The sequence below is a fragment of the Pristiophorus japonicus genome, unplaced genomic scaffold, assembly GCF_044704955.1.
Source record: "Pristiophorus japonicus isolate sPriJap1 unplaced genomic scaffold, sPriJap1.hap1 HAP1_SCAFFOLD_81, whole genome shotgun sequence".
Classification (NCBI taxonomy): domain Eukaryota; kingdom Metazoa; phylum Chordata; class Chondrichthyes; family Pristiophoridae; genus Pristiophorus; species Pristiophorus japonicus.
In genome coordinates, this window is record NW_027254729.1 from 200792 (window position 1) to 219959 (window position 19168).

Here is a 19168-nt window from a genome sequence, read left to right on the forward strand (position 1 = left end):
TGATAACGGAACATGAGCATTAAGATTTTCGGTATCATTATACTTTACATTAACACAACCTGAGCTCTGAGATGTGTTTGGGACCCATTGCCCCGAAATCAGGACTGAGTGGGTGGGGCAATTCAATCCGGGGTCAGGTTTTCTTTCAAAAAGGTGTGAGAAAACTTTGCTTCGTTCACTGTCACGCCGAAATAGTTGAGTTGGGAAGGCGTTTGACTTAAGATCCAGATGGTTCCTGGTTCAATCCCGTGTTTCAGCAATTTCTGGTTATTTCGCGTTCCCTTCATTCTAAGGGTAATGGCTGATTTTATATCGGGACAGTGGGCTGTTCAGCGGTTGCGTGATAATAATTTTCAACGTGAATTGTTTTTAGATTTAGCGCTCTTTTTCTGTTACGTTCTATTTGCACTCTGCGCAGTGTTGTAGATGAACAGTGAACAATGTTTAAGCGATGTGATGTGTTCAATGTTTATGCAGGAAATCTGTCTCCCAGTGTGAGTTGGAAACACAATCCCCGCAGACTGAGCTTTCACGCAACGTTAACACAATTTGTGGCCGGTTAGCTCAGTTGGTTAGAGCGTGGTGCTAATAACGCCAAGGTCGCGGGTTCGATCCCCGTACGGGCCATTCCAGTGTTTTTCATAATTTTTATTCGGTTTTTGGTCACGTTGAAAATCTTTATAATGAAACAAATCCATCACAGAATCCCAAGGGTTGGGAATTATTTGAGAATAACAGTCATTTGCCGACGGGGTTGAGAGGCACATCTTTCTGTTTATTTGTGTTTCTTGGTTTGCTGATAAACGATGAACCGGAGGCCTGTTCCTATAAATGCTCCAAAGTAGAAACAGACAGACAGAACGGTTCTGTCGCCTGGAGATGGGCAAAAGACTGCAGTTCAGCACAAAAACACCAAATGAAATGTTCACCCGGCACCGAGTGTGAAAAATCCCTAGAAAAGGACAGAATGAAATAGATTTCAGTGGATGCCGACCCGCACGTGATGCTGTGGATGCGCGGACATATCTGTAGTGCTCTCCACAAAAAATGCCATTTTCTCCGAACAGTTTTTCCTGGCGCGAATATGGTGAGATTTTGGAAGGAGCAAGCAGGACAGACTGTGTTGGTCTGTATGTTGGCAAGCAAATGTGCAGCAGCTTCCCTGGTGGTCTAGTGGTTAGGATTCGGCGCTTCCACCGCTGCGGCCCGGGTTCGATTCCCGGTCAGGGTACAATGTATTTTCGGCCGTTTGAACTGCAAGGCTGTTCCTGAACAAATTTACAGCTCATTGCACTCTTGCTGCCCCAACCATCAGCAGCGCATCATTCGTTGCAGTGATACAGCATACACTTCTGTGCCTTCCGTTTTAAAGTCAGCAGGAAATGAGGAGATCTCGCTCAACAAGTGCTTTTTGACACCATAAATGTTGCCAATCATGGCTAACTTTAGCCTTCCGTGTACATTTTTGCGGCACATCACTCTAGCTTACCATCTGTCAATGCATTGCCAGTGTGGAAATATTCAGCATTTTAAACTTAGCTCCGTGTGCAAGACTGGAATCAGTGAATGCCTGGGCCATGGCCACTGATAATTTATCCCGAGCATTCATTTGGCCTGGGCCCCTCCTACATTGCACATTGGCTATGTTTAGCGTTCACAGGCAATTTACAAGCCCTGAATTTCCCAGCAGTGAATTCATGGAGTGATTGATCTAACCGACATTCAACATCAGTATTGTTTAATCTCTCCTTTATTCGCGACACTTATCTCTCTTCAGCATAGCACTGCTATGGACTGAACCAGTTAGAATTTCACCTTGCCTCGGGGTCAGTGCGGGTAAGTGGGACTTCGGCCGGTCTCCCTTTCACAGCCCATCAGTGTCGAGAAAAGAACGGGGTATGTTACTGACATTTTATGTTCTCAAACAGTTATAAACTCTCCAGTATATTTCACTGTGTCTTCAAGACGGTGAGATCGAGCCTGTTGTGCAAGCTTTGTTTCTTTATGAACACTTCAGCAGAACATTAAATCAACATGTGGAACTAGAATTGCTGATTGACACTGTAAGTTTGCCAACATTTAACTGCAGTGTGAGAACAATCACCAATATAATTAGGCTTCCATTACGTTCTTGCACAACATCACCCTAAGAAACCTAGTTGATCACAGCACAGATATCAGTTAATTCATTGCCAGTGCGAAAAAATACACATTTTGAACTTAGCAACGTGTACAAGACCACTGCCTGCATCGTGGGCAGTGATAACGGAACATGAGCATTAAGATTTTCGGTATCATTATACTTTACATTAACACAACCTGAGCTCTGAGATGTGTTTGGGACCCATTGCCCCGAAATGAGGACTGAGTGGGTGTGGCAATTCATTCCGGGGTCAGGTTTTCTTTCAAAAAGGTGTGAGAAAACTTTGCTTCGTTCACTGTCACGCCGAAATAGTTGAGTGGGGAAGGCGTTTGACTTAAGATTCAGATGGTTCCTGGTTCAATCCCGTGTTTCAGCAATTTCTGGTTATTTCGCGTTCCCTTCATTCTAAGGGTAATGGCTGATTTTATATCGGGACAGTGGGCTGTTCAGCGGTTGCGTGATAATAATTTTCAACGTGAATTGTTTTTAGATTTAGCGCTCTTTTTCTGTTACGTTCTATTTACACTCTGCGCAGTGTTGTAGATAAACAGTGAACAATGTTTAAGCGATGTGATGTGTTCAATGTTTATGCAGGAAATCTGTCTCCCAGTGTGAGTTGGAAACACAATCCCCGCAGACTGAGCTTTCACGCAACTTAAACACAATTTGTGGCCGGTTAGCTCAGTTGGTTCGAGCGTGGTGCTAATAACGCCAAGGTCGCGGGTTCGATCCCCGTACGGGCCATTCCAGTGTTTTTCATAATTTTTATTCGGTTTTTGGTCACGTTGAAAATCAAATCTTTATAATGAAACAAATCCACACAGAATCCCAAGGGTTGGGAATTATTTGGAATAACAGTCATTTGCCGACGGGGTTGAGAGGCACATCTTTCTGTTTATTTGTGTTTCTTGGTTTGCTGATAAACGATGAACCGGAGGGCTGTTCCTGTAAATGCTCCAAAGTAGAAACAGACAGACAGAACGGTTCTGTCGCCTGGAGATGGGCAAAAGACTGCAGTTCAGGACAAAAACACCAAATGAAATGTTCACCCGGCACCGAGTGTGAAAAATCCCGAGAAAAGGACAGAATGAAATAGATTTCAGTGGATGCCGACCCGCACGTGATGCTGTGGATGCGCGGACATATCTGTAGTGCTCTCCACAAAAAATGCCATTTGCTCCGAACAGTTTTTCCTGGCGCGAATATGGTGAGAATTTGGAAGGAGCAAGCAGGACAGACTGTGTTTGTCTGCTTGTTGGCAAGCAAATGTGCAGCAGCTTCCCTGGTGGTCTAGTGGTTAGGATTCGGTGCTTTCACCGCTGCGGCCCGGGTTCGATTCCCGGTCAGGGTACAATGTATTTTCGGCCGTTTGAACTGCAAGGCTGTTCCTGAACAAATTTACTGCTTATTGCACTCTTGCTGCCCCAACCATCAGCAGCGCATCATTCGTTGCAGTGATACAGCATACACTTCTGTGCCTTCCGTTTTAAAGTCAGCAGGAAATGAGGAGATCTCGCTCAACAAGTGCTGATTGACACCGTAAATGTTGCCAATCATGGCTAACTTTAGCCTTCCGTGTACATTTTTGCGGCACATCACTCTAGCTTACCATCTGTCAATGCATTGCCAGTGTGGAAATATTCAGCATTTTAAACTTAGCTCCGTGTGCAAGACTGGAATCAGTGAATGCCTGGGACATGGCCAATGATAACTTATCCCGAGCATTCATTTGGCCTGGGCCCCTCCTATATTGCACATTGGCTATGTTTAGCGTTCACAGGCAATTTACAAGCCCTGAATTTCCCAGCAGTGAATTCATGGAGTGATTGATCTAACCGACATTCAACATCAGTATTGTTAAATCTCTCCTTTATTCGCGACACTTATCTCTCTTCAGCATAGCACTGCTATGGACTGAACCTGTTAGAATTTCACCTTGCCTCGGGGTCAGTGCGGCTAAGTGGGACTTCGGCCGGTCTCCCTTTCACAGCCCATCAGTGTCGAGAAAAGAACGGGGTATGTTACTGACATTTTTTGTTCTCAAACAGTTATAAACTCTCCAGTATATTTCACTGTGTCTTCAAGACGGTGAGATCGAGCCTGTTGTGCAAGCTTTGTTTCTTTCTGAACACTTCAGCAGAACATTAAATCAAAATGTGGAACTAGAATTGCTGATTGACACTGTAAGTTTGCCAACATTTAACTGCAGTGTGAGAACAATCACCAATATAATTAGGCTTCCATTACGTTCTTGCACGACATCACCCGAAGAAACCTAGTTGATCACAGCACAGATATCAGGTAATTCATTGCCAGTGCGAAAAAATACACATTTAGAACTTAGCAACGTGTACAGGACCACTGCCTGCGTCGTGGGCAGTGATAACGGAACATGAGCATTAAGATTTTCGGTATCATTATACTTTACATTAACACAACCTGAGCTCTGAGATGTGTTTGGGACCCATTGCCCCGAAATGAGGACTGAGTGGGTGGGGCAATTCAATCCGGGGTCAGGTTTTCTTTCAAAAAGGTGTGAGAAAACTTTGCTTCGTTCACTGTCACGCCGAAATAGTTGAGTTGGGAAGGCGTTTGACTTAAGATCCAGATGGTTCCTGGTTCAATCCCGTGTTTCAGCAATTTCTGGTTATTTCGCGTTCCCTTCATTCTAAGGGTAATGGCTGATTTTATATCGGGACAGTGGGCTGTTCAGCGGTTGCGTGATAATAATTTTCAACGTGAATTGTTTTTAGATTTAGCGCTCTTTTTCTGTTACGTTCTATTTGCACTCTGCGCAGTGTTGTAGATAAACAGTGAACAATGTTTAAGCGATGTGATGTGTTCAATGTTTATGCAGGAAATCTGTCTCCCAGTGTGAGTTGGAAACACAATCCCCGCAGACTGAGCTTTCACGCAACTTAAACACAATTTGTGGCCGGTTAGCTCAGTTGGTTCGAGCGTGGTGCTAATAACGCCAAGGTCGCGGGTTCGATCCCCGTACGGGCCATTCCAGTGTTTTTCATAATTTTTATTCGGTTTTTGGTCACGTTGAAAATCAAATCTTTATAATGAAACAAATCCACACAGAATCCCAAGGGTTGGGAATTATTTGGAATAACAGTCATTTGCCGACGGGGTTGAGAGGCACATCTTTCTGTTTATTTGTGTTTCTTGGTTTGCTGATAAACGATGAACCGGAGGGCTGTTCCTGTAAATGCTCCAAAGTAGAAACAGACAGACAGAACGGTTCTGTCGCCTGGAGATGGGCAAAAGACTGCAGTTCAGGACAAAAACACCAAATGAAATGTTCACCCGGCACCGAGTGTGAAAAATCCCGAGAAAAGGACAGAATGAAATAGATTTCAGTGGATGCCGACCCGCACGTGATGCTGTGGATGCGCGGACATATCTGTAGTGCTCTCCACAAAAAATGCCATTTGCTCCGAACAGTTTTTCCTGGCGCGAATATGGTGAGAATTTGGAAGGAGCAAGCAGGACAGACTGTGTTTGTCTGCTTGTTGGCAAGCAAATGTGCAGCAGCTTCCCTGGTGGTCTAGTGGTTAGGATTCGGTGCTTTCACCGCTGCGGCCCGGGTTCGATTCCCGGTCAGGGTACAATGTATTTTCGGCCGTTTGAACTGCAAGGCTGTTCCTGAACAAATTTACTGCTTATTGCACTCTTGCTGCCCCAACCATCAGCAGCGCATCATTCGTTGCAGTGATACAACATACACTTCTGTGCCTTCCGTTTTAAAGTCAGCAGGAAATGAGGAGATCTCGCTCAACAAGTGCTGATTGACACCGTAAATGTTGCCAATCATGGCTAACTTTAGCCTTCCGTGTACATTTTTGCGGCACATCACTCTAGCTTACCATCTGTCAATGCATTGCCAGTGTGGAAATATTCAGCATTTTAAACTTAGCTCCGTGTGCAAGACTGGAATCAGTGAATGCCTGGGACATGGCCAATGATAACTTATCCCGAGCATTCATTTGGCCTGGGCCCCTCCTATATTGCACATTGGCTATGTTTAGCGTTCACAGGCAATTTACAAGCCCTGAATTTCCCAGCAGTGAATTCATGGAGTGATTGATCTAACCGACATTCAACATCAGTATTGTTAAATCTCTCCTTTATTCGCGACACTTATCTCTCTTCAGCATAGCACTGCTATGGACTGAACCTGTTAGAATTTCACCTTGCTTCGGGGTCAGTGCGGCTAAGTGGGACTTCGGCCGGTCTCCCTTTCACAGCCCATCAGTGTCGAGAAAAGAACGGGGTATGTTACTGACATTTTTTGTTCTCAAACAGTTATAAACTCTCCAGTATATTTCACTGTGTCTTCAAGACGGTGAGATCGAGCCTGTTGTGCAAGCTTTGTTTCTTTCTGAACACTTCAGCAGAACATTAAATCAAAATGTGGAACTAGAATTGCTGATTGACACTGTAAGTTTGCCAACATTTAACTGCAGTGTGAGAACAATCACCAATATAATTAGGCTTCCATTACGTTCTTGCACGACATCACCCGAAGAAACCTAGTTGATCACAGCACAGATATCAGGTAATTCATTGCCAGTGCGAAAAAATACACATTTAGAACTTAGCAACGTGTACAGGACCACTGCCTGCGTCGTGGGCAGTGATAACGGAACATGAGCATTAAGATTTTCGGTATCATTATACTTTACATTAACACAACCTGAGCTCTGAGATGTGTTTGGGACCCATTGCCCCGAAATGAGGACTGAGTGGGTGGGGCAATTCAATCCGGGGTCAGGTTTTCTTTCAAAAAGGTGTGAGAAAACTTTGCTTCGTTCACTGTCACGCCGAAATAGTTGAGTTGGGAAGGCGTTTGACTTAAGATCCAGATGGTTCCTGGTTCAATCCCGTGTTTCAGCAATTTCTGGTTATTTCGCGTTCCCTTCATTCTAAGGGTAATGGCTGATTTTATATCGGGACAGTGGGCTGTTCAGCGGTTGCGTGATAATAATTTTCAACGTGAATTGTTTTTAGATTTAGCGCTCTTTTTCTGTTACGTTCTATTTGCACTCTGCGCAGTGTTGTAGATGAACAGTGAACAATGTAAAAGCGATGTGATGTGTTCAATGTTTATGCAGGAAATCTGTCTCCCAGTGTGAGTTGGAAACACAATCCCCGCAGACTGAGCTTTCACGCAACGTTAACACAATTTGTGGCCGGTTAGCTCAGTTGGTTAGAGCGTGGTGCTAATAACGCCAAGGTCGCGGGTTCGATCCCCGTACGGGCCATTCCAGTGTTTTTCATAATTTTTATTCGGTTTTTGGTCACGTTGAAAATCAAATCTTTATAATGAAACAAATCCACACAGAATCCCAAGGGTTGGGAATTATTTGGAATAACAGTCATTTGCCGACGGGGTTGAGAGGCACATCTTTCTGTTTATTTGTGTTTCTTGGTTTGCTGATAAACGATGAACCGGAGGGCTGTTCCTGTAAATGCTCCAAAGTAGAAACAGACAGACAGAACGGTTCTGTCGCCTGGAGATGGGCAAAAGACTGCAGTTCAGGACAAAAACACCAAATGAAATGTTCACCCGGCACCGAGTGTGAAAAATCCCGAGAAAAGGACAGAATGAAATAGATTTCAGTGGATGCCGACCCGCACGTGATGCTGTGGATGCGCGGACATATCTGTAGTGCTCTCCACAAAAAATGCCATTTGCTCCGAACAGTTTTTCCTGGCGCGAATATGGTGAGAATTTGGAAGGAGCAAGCAGGACAGACTGTGTTTGTCTGCTTGTTGGCAAGCAAATGTGCAGCAGCTTCCCTGGTGGTCTAGTGGTTAGGATTCGGTGCTTTCACCGCTGCGGCCCGGGTTCGATTCCCGGTCAGGGTACAATGTATTTTCGGCCGTTTGAACTGCAAGGCTGTTCCTGAACAAATTTATAGCTTATTGCACTCTTGCTGCCCCAACCATCAGCAGCGCATCATTCGTTGCAGTGATACAGCATACACTTCTGTGCCTTCCGTTTTAAAGTCAGCAGGAAATGAGGAGATCTCGCTCAACAAGTGCTGATTGACACCGTAAATGTTGCCAATCATGGCTAACTTTAGCCTTCCGTGTACATTTTTGCGGCACATCACTCTAGCTTACCATCTGTCAATGCATTGCCAGTGTGGAAATATTCAGCATTTTAAACTTAGCTCCGTGTGCAAGACTGGAATCAGTGAATGCCTGGGACATGGCCAATGATAACTTATCCCGAGCATTCATTTGGCCTGGGCCCCTCCTATATTGCACATTGGCTATGTTAAGCGTTCACAGGCAATTTACAAGCCCTGAATTTCCCAGCAGTGAATTCATGGAGTGATTGATCTAACCGACATTCAACATCAGTATTGTTAAATCTCTCCTTTATTCGCGACACTTATCTCTCTTCAGCATAGCACTGCTATGGACTGAACCTGTTAGAATTTCACCTTGCCTCGGGGTCAGTGCGGCTAAGTGGGACTTCGGCCGGTCTCCCTTTCACAGCCCATCAGTGTCGAGAAAAGAACGGGGTATGTTACTGACATTTTTTGTTCTCAAACAGTTATAAACTCTCCAGTATATTTCACTGTGTCTTCAAGACGGTGAGATCGAGCCTGTTGTGCAAGCTTTGTTTCTTTCTGAACACTTCAGCAGAACATTAAATCAACATGTGGAACTAGAATTGCTGATTGACACTGTAAGTTTGCCAACATTTAACTGCAGTGTGAGAACAATCACCAATATAATTAGGCTTCCATTACGTTCTTGCACGACATCACCCGAAGAAACCTAGTTGATCACAGCACAGATATCAGTTAATTCATTGCCAGTGCGAAAAAATACACATTTAGAACTTAGCAACGTGTACAGGACCACTGCCTGCGTCGTGGGCAGTGATAACGGAACATGAGCATTAAGATTTTCGGTATCATTATACTTTACATTAACACAACCTGAGCTCTGAGATGTGTTTGGGACCCATTGCCCCGAAATCAGGACTGAGTGGGTGGGGCAATTCAATCCGGGGTCAGGTTTTCTTTCAAAAAGGTGTGAGAAAACTTTGCTTCGTTCACTGTCACGCCGAAATAGTTGAGTTGGGAAGGCGTTTGACTTAAGATCCAGATGGTTCCTGGTTCAATCCCGTGTTTCAGCAATTTCTGGTTATTTCGCGTTCCCTTCATTCTAAGGGTAATGGCTGATTTTATATCGGGACAGTGGGCTGTTCAGCGGTTGCGTGATAATAATTTTCAACGTGAATTGTTTTTAGATTTAGCGCTCTTTTTCTGTTACGTTCTATTTGCACTCTGCGCAGTGTTGTAGATGAACAGTGAACAATGTTTAAGCGATGTGATGTGTTCAATGTTTATGCAGGAAATCTGTCTCCCAGTGTGAGTTGGAAACACAATCCCCGCAGACTGAGCTTTCACGCAACGTTAACACAATTTGTGGCCGGTTAGCTCAGTTGGTTAGAGCGTGGTGCTAATAACGCCAAGGTCGCGGGTTCGATCCCCGTACGGGCCATTCCAGTGTTTTTCATAATTTTTATTCGGTTTTTGGTCACGTTGAAAATCAAATCTTTATAATGAAACAAATCCACACAGAATCCCAAGGGTTGGGAATTATTTGGAATAACAGTCATTTGCCGACGGGGTTGAGAGGCACATCTTTCTGTTTATTTGTGTTTCTTGGTTTGCTGATAAACGATGAACCGGAGGGCTGTTCCTGTAAATGCTCCAAAGTAGAAACAGACAGACAGAACGGTTCTGTCGCCTGGAGATGGGCAAAAGACTGCAGTTCAGGACAAAAACACCAAATGAAATGTTCACCCGGCACCGAGTGTGAAAAATCCCGAGAAAAGGACAGAATGAAATAGATTTCAGTGGATGCCGACCCGCACGTGATGCTGTGGATGCGCGGACATATCTGTAGTGCTCTCCACAAAAAATGCCATTTGCTCCGAACAGTTTTTCCTGGCGCGAATATGGTGAGAATTTGGAAGGAGCAAGCAGGACAGACTGTGTTTGTCTGCTTGTTGGCAAGCAAATGTGCAGCAGCTTCCCTGGTGGTCTAGTGGTTAGGATTCGGTGCTTTCACCGCTGCGGCCCGGGTTCGATTCCCGGTCAGGGTACAATGTATTTTCGGCCGTTTGAACTGCAAGGCTGTTCCTGAACAAATTTACTGCTTATTGCACTCTTGCTGCCCCAACCATCAGCAGCGCATCATTCGTTGCAGTGATACAGCATACACTTCTGTGCCTTCCGTTTTAAAGTCAGCAGGAAATGAGGAGATCTCGCTCAACAAGTGCTGATTGACACCGTAAATGTTGCCAATCATGGCTAACTTTAGCCTTCCGTGTACATTTTTGCGGCACATCACTCTAGCTTACCATCTGTCAATGCATTGCCAGTGTGGAAATATTCAGCATTTTAAACTTAGCTCCGTGTGCAAGACTGGAATCAGTGAATGCCTGGGACATGGCCAATGATAACTTATCCCGAGCATTCATTTGGCCTGGGCCCCTCCTATATTGCACATTGGCTATGTTTAGCGTTCACAGGCAATTTACAAGCCCTGAATTTCCCAGCAGTGAATTCATGGAGTGATTGATCTAACCGACATTCAACATCAGTATTGTTAAATCTCTCCTTTATTCGCGACACTTATCTCTCTTCAGCATAGCACTGCTATGGACTGAACCTGTTAGAATTTCACCTTGCCTCGGGGTCAGTGCGGCTAAGTGGGACTTCGGCCGGTCTCCCTTTCACAGCCCATCAGTGTCGAGAAAAGAACGGGGTATGTTACTGACATTTTTTGTTCTCAAACAGTTATAAACTCTCCAGTATATTTCACTGTGTCTTCAAGACGGTGAGATCGAGCCTGTTGTGCAAGCTTTGTTTCTTTCTGAACACTTCAGCAGAACATTAAATCAAAATGTGGAACTAGAATTGCTGATTGACACTGTAAGTTTGCCAACATTTAACTGCAGTGTGAGAACAATCACCAATATAATTAGGCTTCCATTACGTTCTTGCACGACATCACCCGAAGAAACCTAGTTGATCACAGCACAGATATCAGGTAATTCATTGCCAGTGCGAAAAAATACACATTTAGAACTTAGCAACGTGTACAGGACCACTGCCTGCGTCGTGGGCAGTGATAACGGAACATGAGCATTAAGATTTTCGGTATCATTATACTTTACATTAACACAACCTGAGCTCTGAGATGTGTTTGGGACCCATTGCCCCGAAATGAGGACTGAGTGGGTGGGGCAATTCAATCCGGGGTCAGGTTTTCTTTCAAAAAGGTGTGAGAAAACTTTGCTTCGTTCACTGTCACGCCGAAATAGTTGAGTTGGGAAGGCGTTTGACTTAAGATCCAGATGGTTCCTGGTTCAATCCCGTGTTTCAGCAATTTCTGGTTATTTCGCGTTCCCTTCATTCTAAGGGTAATGGCTGATTTTATATCGGGACAGTGGGCTGTTCAGCGGTTGCGTGATAATAATTTTCAACGTGAATTGTTTTTAGATTTAGCGCTCTTTTTCTGTTACGTTCTATTTGCACTCTGCGCAGTGTTGTAGATAAACAGTGAACAATGTTTAAGCGATGTGATGTGTTCAATGTTTATGCAGGAAATCTGTCTCCCAGTGTGAGTTGGAAACACAATCCCCGCAGACTGAGCTTTCACGCAACTTAAACACAATTTGTGGCCGGTTAGCTCAGTTGGTTCGAGCGTGGTGCTAATAACGCCAAGGTCGCGGGTTCGATCCCCGTACGGGCCATTCCAGTGTTTTTCATAATTTTTATTCGGTTTTTGGTCACGTTGAAAATCAAATCTTTATAATGAAACAAATCCACACAGAATCCCAAGGGTTGGGAATTATTTGGAATAACAGTCATTTGCCGACGGGGTTGAGAGGCACATCTTTCTGTTTATTTGTGTTTCTTGGTTTGCTGATAAACGATGAACCGGAGGGCTGTTCCTGTAAATGCTCCAAAGTAGAAACAGACAGACAGAACGGTTCTGTCGCCTGGAGATGGGCAAAAGACTGCAGTTCAGGACAAAAACACCAAATGAAATGTTCACCCGGCACCGAGTGTGAAAAATCCCGAGAAAAGGACAGAATGAAATAGATTTCAGTGGATGCCGACCCGCACGTGATGCTGTGGATGCGCGGACATATCTGTAGTGCTCTCCACAAAAAATGCCATTTGCTCCGAACAGTTTTTCCTGGCGCGAATATGGTGAGAATTTGGAAGGAGCAAGCAGGACAGACTGTGTTTGTCTGCTTGTTGGCAAGCAAATGTGCAGCAGCTTCCCTGGTGGTCTAGTGGTTAGGATTCGGTGCTTTCACCGCTGCGGCCCGGGTTCGATTCCCGGTCAGGGTACAATGTATTTTCGGCCGTTTGAACTGCAAGGCTGTTCCTGAACAAATTTACTGCTTATTGCACTCTTGCTGCCCCAACCATCAGCAGCGCATCATTCGTTGCAGTGATACAACATACACTTCTGTGCCTTCCGTTTTAAAGTCAGCAGGAAATGAGGAGATCTCGCTCAACAAGTGCTGATTGACACCGTAAATGTTGCCAATCATGGCTAACTTTAGCCTTCCGTGTACATTTTTGCGGCACATCACTCTAGCTTACCATCTGTCAATGCATTGCCAGTGTGGAAATATTCAGCATTTTAAACTTAGCTCCGTGTGCAAGACTGGAATCAGTGAATGCCTGGGACATGGCCAATGATAACTTATCCCGAGCATTCATTTGGCCTGGGCCCCTCCTATATTGCACATTGGCTATGTTTAGCGTTCACAGGCAATTTACAAGCCCTGAATTTCCCAGCAGTGAATTCATGGAGTGATTGATCTAACCGACATTCAACATCAGTATTGTTAAATCTCTCCTTTATTCGCGATACTTATCTCTCTTCAGCATAGCACTGCTATGGACTGAACCTGTTAGAATTTCACCTTGCCTCGGGGTCAGTGCGGCTAAGTGGGACTTCGGCCGGTCTCCCTTTCACAGCCCATCAGTGTCGAGAAAAGAACGGGGTATGTTACTGACATTTTTTGTTCTCAAACAGTTATAAACTCTCCAGTATATTTCACTGTGTCTTCAAGACGGTGAGATCGAGCCTGTTGTGCAAGCTTTGTTTCTTTCTGAACACTTCAGCAGAACATTAAATCAAAATGTGGAACTAGAATTGCTGATTGACACTGTAAGTTTGCCAACATTTAACTGCAGTGTGAGAACAATCACCAATATAATTAGGCTTCCATTACGTTCTTGCACGACATCACCCGAAGAAACCTAGTTGATCACAGCACAGATATCAGGTAATTCATTGCCAGTGCGAAAAAATACACATTTAGAACTTAGCAACGTGTACAGGACCACTGCCTGCGTCGTGGGCAGTGATAACGGAACATGAGCATTAAGATTTTCGGTATCATTATACTTTACATTAACACAACCTGAGCTCTGAGATGTGTTTGGGACCCATTGCCCCGAAATGAGGACTGAGTGGGTGGGGCAATTCAATCCGGGGTCAGGTTTTCTTTCAAAAAGGTGTGAGAAAACTTTGCTTCGTTCACTGTCACGCCGAAATAGTTGAGTTGGGAAGGCGTTTGACTTAAGATCCAGATGGTTCCTGGTTCAATCCCGTGTTTCAGCAATTTCTGGTTATTTCGCGTTCCCTTCATTCTAAGGGTAATGGCTGATTTTATATCGGGACAGTGGGCTGTTCAGCGGTTGCGTGATAATAATTTTCAACGTGAATTGTTTTTAGATTTAGCGCTCTTTTTCTGTTACGTTCTATTTGCACTCTGCGCAGTGTTGTAGATGAACAGTGAACAATGTATAAGCGATGTGATGTGTTCAATGTTTATGCAGGAAATCTGTCTCCCAGTGTGAGTTGGAAACACAATCCCCGCAGACTGAGCTTTCACGCAACGTTAACACAATTTGTGGCCGGTTAGCTCAGTTGGTTAGAGCGTGGTGCTAATAACGCCAAGGTCGCGGGTTCGATCCCCGTACGGGCCATTCCAGTGTTTTTCATAATTTTTATTCGGTTTTTGGTCACGTTGAAAATCAAATCTTTATAATGAAACAAATCCACACAGAATCCCAAGGGTTGGGAATTATTTGGAATAACAGTCATTTGCCGACGGGGTTGAGAGGCACATCTTTCTGTTTATTTGTGTTTCTTGGTTTGCTGATAAACGATGAACCGGAGGGCTGTTCCTGTAAATGCTCCAAAGTAGAAACAGACAGACAGAACGGTTCTGTCGCCTGGAGATGGGCAAAAGACTGCAGTTCAGGACAAAAACACCAAATGAAATGTTCACCCGGCACCGAGTGTGAAAAATCCCGAGAAAAGGACAGAATGAAATAGATTTCAGTGGATGCCGACCCGCACGTGATGCTGTGGATGCGCGGACATATCTGTAGTGCTCTCCACAAAAAATGCCATTTGCTCCGAACAGTTTTTCCTGGCGCGAATATGGTGAGAATTTGGAAGGAGCAAGCAGGACAGACTGTGTTTGTCTGCTTGTTGGCAAGCAAATGTGCAGCAGCTTCCCTGGTGGTCTAGTGGTTAGGATTCGGTGCTTTCACCGCTGCGGCCCGGGTTCGATTCCCGGTCAGGGTACAATGTATTTTCGGCCGTTTGAACTGCAAGGCTGTTCCTGAACAAATTTATAGCTTATTGCACTCTTGCTGCCCCAACCATCAGCAGCGCATCATTCGTTGCAGTGATACAGCATACACTTCTGTGCCTTCCGTTTTAAAGTCAGCAGGAAATGAGGAGATCTCGCTCAACAAGTGCTGATTGACACCGTAAATGTTGCCAATCATGGCTAACTTTAGCCTTCCGTGTACATTTTTGCGGCACATCACTCTAGCTTACCATCTGTCAATGCATTGCCAGTGTGGAAATATTCAGCATTTTAAACTTAGCTCCGTGTGCAAGACTGGAATCAGTGAATGCCTGGGACATGGCCAATGATAACTTATCCCGAGCATTCATTTGGCCTGGGCCCCTCCTATATTGCACATTGGCTATGTTAAGCGTTCACAGGCAATTTACAAGCCCTGAATTTCCCAGCAGTGAATTCATAGAGTGATTGATCTAACCGACATTCAACATCAGTATTGTTAAATCTCTCCTTTATTCGCGACACTTATCTCTCTTCAGCATAGCACTGCTATGGACTGAACCTGTTAGAATTTCACCTTGCCTCGGGGTCAGTGCGGCTAAGTGGGACTTCGGCCGGTCTCCCTTTCACAGCCCATCAGTGTCGAGAAAAGAACGGGGTATGTTACTGACATTTTTTGTTCTCAAACAGTTATAAACTCTCCAGTATATTTCACTGTGTCTTCAAGACGGTGAGATCGAGCCTGTTGTGCAAGCTTTGTTTCTTTCTGAACACTTCAGCAGAACATTAAATCAACATGTGGAACTAGAATTGCTGATTGACACTGTAAGTTTGCCAACATTTAACTGCAGTGTGAGAACAATCACCAATATAATTAGGCTTCCATTACGTTCTTGCACGACATCACCCGAAGAAACCTAGTTGATCACAGCACAGATATCAGTTAATTCATTGCCAGTGCGAAAAAATACACATTTAGAACTTAGCAACGTGTACAGGACCACTGCCTGCGTCGTGGGCAGTGATAACGGAACATGAGCATTAAGATTTTCGGTATCATTATACTTTACATTAACACAACCTGAGCTCTGAGATGTGTTTGGGACCCATTGCCCCGAAATCAGGACTGAGTGGGTGGGGCAATTCAATCCGGGGTCAGGTTTTCTTTCAAAAAGGTGTGAGAAAACTTTGCTTCGTTCACTGTCACGCCGAAATAGTTGAGTTGGGAAGGCGTTTGACTTAAGATCCAGATGGTTCCTGGTTCAATCCCGTGTTTCAGCAATTTCTGGTTATTTCGCGTTCCCTTCATTCTAAGGGTAATGGCTGATTTTATATCGGGACAGTGGGCTGTTCAGCGGTTGCGTGATAATAATTTTCAACGTGAATTGTTTTTAGATTTAGCGCTCTTTTTCTGTTACGTTCTATTTGCACTCTGCGCAGTGTTGTAGATGAACAGTGAACAATGTTTAAGCGATGTGATGTGTTCAATGTTTATGCAGGAAATCTGTCTCCCAGTGTGAGTTGGAAACACAATCCCCGCAGACTGAGCTTTCACGCAACGTTAACACAATTTGTGGCCGGTTAGCTCAGTTGGTTAGAGCGTGGTGCTAATAACGCCAAGGTCGCGGGTTCGATCCCCGTACGGGCCATTCCAGTGTTTTTCATAATTTTTATTCGGTTTTTGGTCACGTTGAAAATCTTTATAATGAAACAAATCCACACAGAATCCCAAGGGTTGGGAATTATTTGAGAATAACAGTCATTTGCCGACGGGGTTGAGAGGCACATCTTTCTGTTTATTTGTGTTTCTTGGTTTGCTGATAAACGATGAACCGGAGGCCTGTTCCTATAAATGCTCCAAAGTAGAAACAGACAGACAGAACGGTTCTGTCGCCTGGAGATGGGCAAAAGACTGCAGTTCAGCACAAAAACACCAAATGAAATGTTCACCCGGCACCGAGTGTGAAAAATCCCTAGAAAAGGACAGAATGAAATAGATTTCAGTGGATGCCGACCCGCACGTGATGCTGTGGATGCGCGGACATATCTGTAGTGCTCGCCACAAAAAATGCCATTTTCTCCGAACAGTTTTTCCTGGCGCGAATATGGTGAGAATTTGGAAGGAGCAAGCAGGACAGACTGTGTTGGTCTGTATGTTGGCAAGCAAATGTGCAGCAGCTTCCCTGGTGGTCTAGTGGTTAGGATTCGGCGCTTTCACCGCTGCGGCCCGGGTTCGATTCCCGGTCAGGGTACAATGTATTTTCGGCCGTTTGAACTGCAAGGCTGTTCCTGAACAAATTTACAGCTCATTGCACTCTTGCTGCCCCAACCATCAGCAGCGCATCATTCGTTGCAGTGATACAGCATACACTTCTGTGCCTTCCGTTTTAAAGTCAGCAGGAAATGAGGAGATCTCGCTCAACAAGTGCTTTTTGACACCATAAATGTTGCCAATCATGGCTAACTTTAGCCTTCCGTGTACATTTTTGCGGCACATCACTCTAGCTTACCATCTGTCAATGCATTGCCAGTGTGGAAATATTCAGCATTTTAAACTTAGCTCCGTGTGCAAGACTGGAATCAGTGAATGCCTGGGCCATGGCCACTGATAATTTATCCCGAGCATGCATTTGGCCTGGGCCCCTCCTACATTGCACATTGGCTATGTTTAGCGTTCACAGGCAATTTACAAGCCCTGAATTTCCCAGCAGTGAATTCATGGAGTGATTGATCTAACCGACATTCAACATCAGTATTGTTTAATCTCTCCTTTATTCGCGACACTTATCTCTCTTCAGCATAGCACTGCTATGGACTGAACCAGTTAGAATTTCACCTTGCCTCGGGGTCAGTGCGGGTAAGTGGGACTTCGGCCGGTCTCCCTTTCACAGCCCATCAGTGTCGAGAAAAGAACGGGGTATGTTACTGACATTTTATGTTCTCAAACAGTTATAAACTCTCCAGTATATTTCACTGTGTCTTCAAGACGGTGAGATCGAGCCTGTTGTGCAAGCTTTGTTTCTTTATGAACACTTCAGCAGAACATTAAATCAACATGTGGAACTAGAATTGCTGATTGACACTGTAAGTTTGCCAACATTTAACTGCAGTGTGAGAACAATCACCAATATAATTAGGCTTCCATTACGTTCTTGCACAACATCACCCTAAGAAACCTAGTTGATCACAGCACAGATATCAGTTAATTCATTGCCAGTGCGAAAAAATACACATTTTGAACTTAGCAACGTGTACAAGACCACTGCCTGCATCGTGGGCAGTGATAACGGAACATGAGCATTAAGATTTTCGGTATCATTATACTTTACATTAACACAACCTGAGCTCTGAGATGTGTTTGGGACCCATTGCCCCGAAATGAGGACTGAGTGGGTGTGGCAATTCATTCCGGGGTCAGGTTTTCTTTCAAAAAGGTGTGAGAAAACTTTGCTTCGTTCACTGTCACGCCGAAATAGTTGAGTGGGGAAGGCGTTTGACTTAAGATTCAGATGGTTCCTGGTTCAATCCCGTGTTTCAGCAATTTCTGGTTATTTCGCGTTCCCTTCATTCTAAGGGTAATGGCTGATTTTATATCGGGACAGTGGGCTGTTCAGCGGTTGCGTGATAATAATTTTCAACGTGAATTGTTTTTAGATTTAGCGCTCTTTTTCTGTTACGTTCTATTTACACTCTGCGCAGTGTTGTAGATAAACAGTGAACAATGTTTAAGCGATGTGATGTGTTCAATGTTTATGCAGGAAATCTGTCTCCCAGTGTGAGTTGGAAACACAATCCCCGCAGACTGAGCTTTCACGCAACTTAAACACAATTTGTGGCCGGTTAGCTCAGTTGGTTCGAGCGTGGTGCTAATAACGCCAAGGTCGCGGGTTCGATCCCCGTACGGGCCATTCCAGTGTTTTTCATAATTTTTATTCGGTTTTTGGTCACGTTGAAAATCAAATCTTTATAATGAAACAAATCCACACAGAATCCCAAGGGTTGGGAATTATTTGGAATAACAGTCATTTGCCGACGGGGTTGAGAGGCACATCTTTCTGTTTATTTGTGTTTCTTGGTTTGCTGATAAACGATGAACCGGAGGGCTGTTCCTGTAAATGCTCCAAAGTAGAAACAGACAGACAGAACGGTTCTGTCGCCTGGAGATGGGCAAAAGACTGCAGTTCAGGACAAAAACACCAAATGAAATGTTCACCCGGCACCGAGTGTGAAAAATCCCGAGAAAAGGACAGAATGAAATAGATTTCAGTGGATGCCGACCCGCACGTGATGCTGTGGATGCGCGGACATATCTGTAGTGCTCTCCACAAAAAATGCCATTTGCTCCGAACAGT

At 44.5% G+C, this 19168-nt stretch overlaps 16 non-coding genes across 16 annotated transcripts; all 16 read left to right on the top strand.

Annotated features, from left to right (window-relative positions):
- Positions 1–553: 553 nt before the first annotated feature.
- Positions 554–627, top strand: trnai-aau (transfer RNA isoleucine (anticodon AAU)). Its single transcript has one exon. It is a non-coding gene; the product is annotated as a tRNA-Ile (tRNA).
- Positions 628–2813: 2186 nt separating this feature from the next.
- Positions 2814–2887, top strand: trnai-aau (transfer RNA isoleucine (anticodon AAU)). The gene has a single exon. It is a non-coding gene; the product is annotated as a tRNA-Ile (tRNA).
- Positions 2888–3422: 535 nt separating this feature from the next.
- trnae-uuc (transfer RNA glutamic acid (anticodon UUC)) lies at positions 3423–3494 on the top strand. Its single transcript has one exon. It is a non-coding gene; the product is annotated as a tRNA-Glu (tRNA).
- A 1582-nt stretch (positions 3495–5076) lies between these two features.
- On the top strand, positions 5077–5150 carry trnai-aau (transfer RNA isoleucine (anticodon AAU)). The gene has a single exon. It is a non-coding gene; the product is annotated as a tRNA-Ile (tRNA).
- A 535-nt stretch (positions 5151–5685) lies between these two features.
- On the top strand, positions 5686–5757 carry trnae-uuc (transfer RNA glutamic acid (anticodon UUC)). The gene has a single exon. It is a non-coding gene; the product is annotated as a tRNA-Glu (tRNA).
- A 1582-nt stretch (positions 5758–7339) lies between these two features.
- trnai-aau (transfer RNA isoleucine (anticodon AAU)) lies at positions 7340–7413 on the top strand. Its single transcript has one exon. It is a non-coding gene; the product is annotated as a tRNA-Ile (tRNA).
- Positions 7414–7948: 535 nt separating this feature from the next.
- On the top strand, positions 7949–8020 carry trnae-uuc (transfer RNA glutamic acid (anticodon UUC)). Its single transcript has one exon. It is a non-coding gene; the product is annotated as a tRNA-Glu (tRNA).
- A 1582-nt stretch (positions 8021–9602) lies between these two features.
- trnai-aau (transfer RNA isoleucine (anticodon AAU)) lies at positions 9603–9676 on the top strand. Its single transcript has one exon. It is a non-coding gene; the product is annotated as a tRNA-Ile (tRNA).
- A 535-nt stretch (positions 9677–10211) lies between these two features.
- On the top strand, positions 10212–10283 carry trnae-uuc (transfer RNA glutamic acid (anticodon UUC)). The gene has a single exon. It is a non-coding gene; the product is annotated as a tRNA-Glu (tRNA).
- A 1582-nt stretch (positions 10284–11865) lies between these two features.
- trnai-aau (transfer RNA isoleucine (anticodon AAU)) lies at positions 11866–11939 on the top strand. The gene has a single exon. It is a non-coding gene; the product is annotated as a tRNA-Ile (tRNA).
- A 535-nt stretch (positions 11940–12474) lies between these two features.
- Positions 12475–12546, top strand: trnae-uuc (transfer RNA glutamic acid (anticodon UUC)). The gene has a single exon. It is a non-coding gene; the product is annotated as a tRNA-Glu (tRNA).
- Positions 12547–14128: 1582 nt separating this feature from the next.
- On the top strand, positions 14129–14202 carry trnai-aau (transfer RNA isoleucine (anticodon AAU)). Its single transcript has one exon. It is a non-coding gene; the product is annotated as a tRNA-Ile (tRNA).
- A 535-nt stretch (positions 14203–14737) lies between these two features.
- On the top strand, positions 14738–14809 carry trnae-uuc (transfer RNA glutamic acid (anticodon UUC)). Its single transcript has one exon. It is a non-coding gene; the product is annotated as a tRNA-Glu (tRNA).
- A 1582-nt stretch (positions 14810–16391) lies between these two features.
- On the top strand, positions 16392–16465 carry trnai-aau (transfer RNA isoleucine (anticodon AAU)). Its single transcript has one exon. It is a non-coding gene; the product is annotated as a tRNA-Ile (tRNA).
- A 531-nt stretch (positions 16466–16996) lies between these two features.
- trnae-uuc (transfer RNA glutamic acid (anticodon UUC)) lies at positions 16997–17068 on the top strand. The gene has a single exon. It is a non-coding gene; the product is annotated as a tRNA-Glu (tRNA).
- A 1582-nt stretch (positions 17069–18650) lies between these two features.
- Positions 18651–18724, top strand: trnai-aau (transfer RNA isoleucine (anticodon AAU)). Its single transcript has one exon. It is a non-coding gene; the product is annotated as a tRNA-Ile (tRNA).
- Positions 18725–19168: the final 444 nt, after the last annotated feature.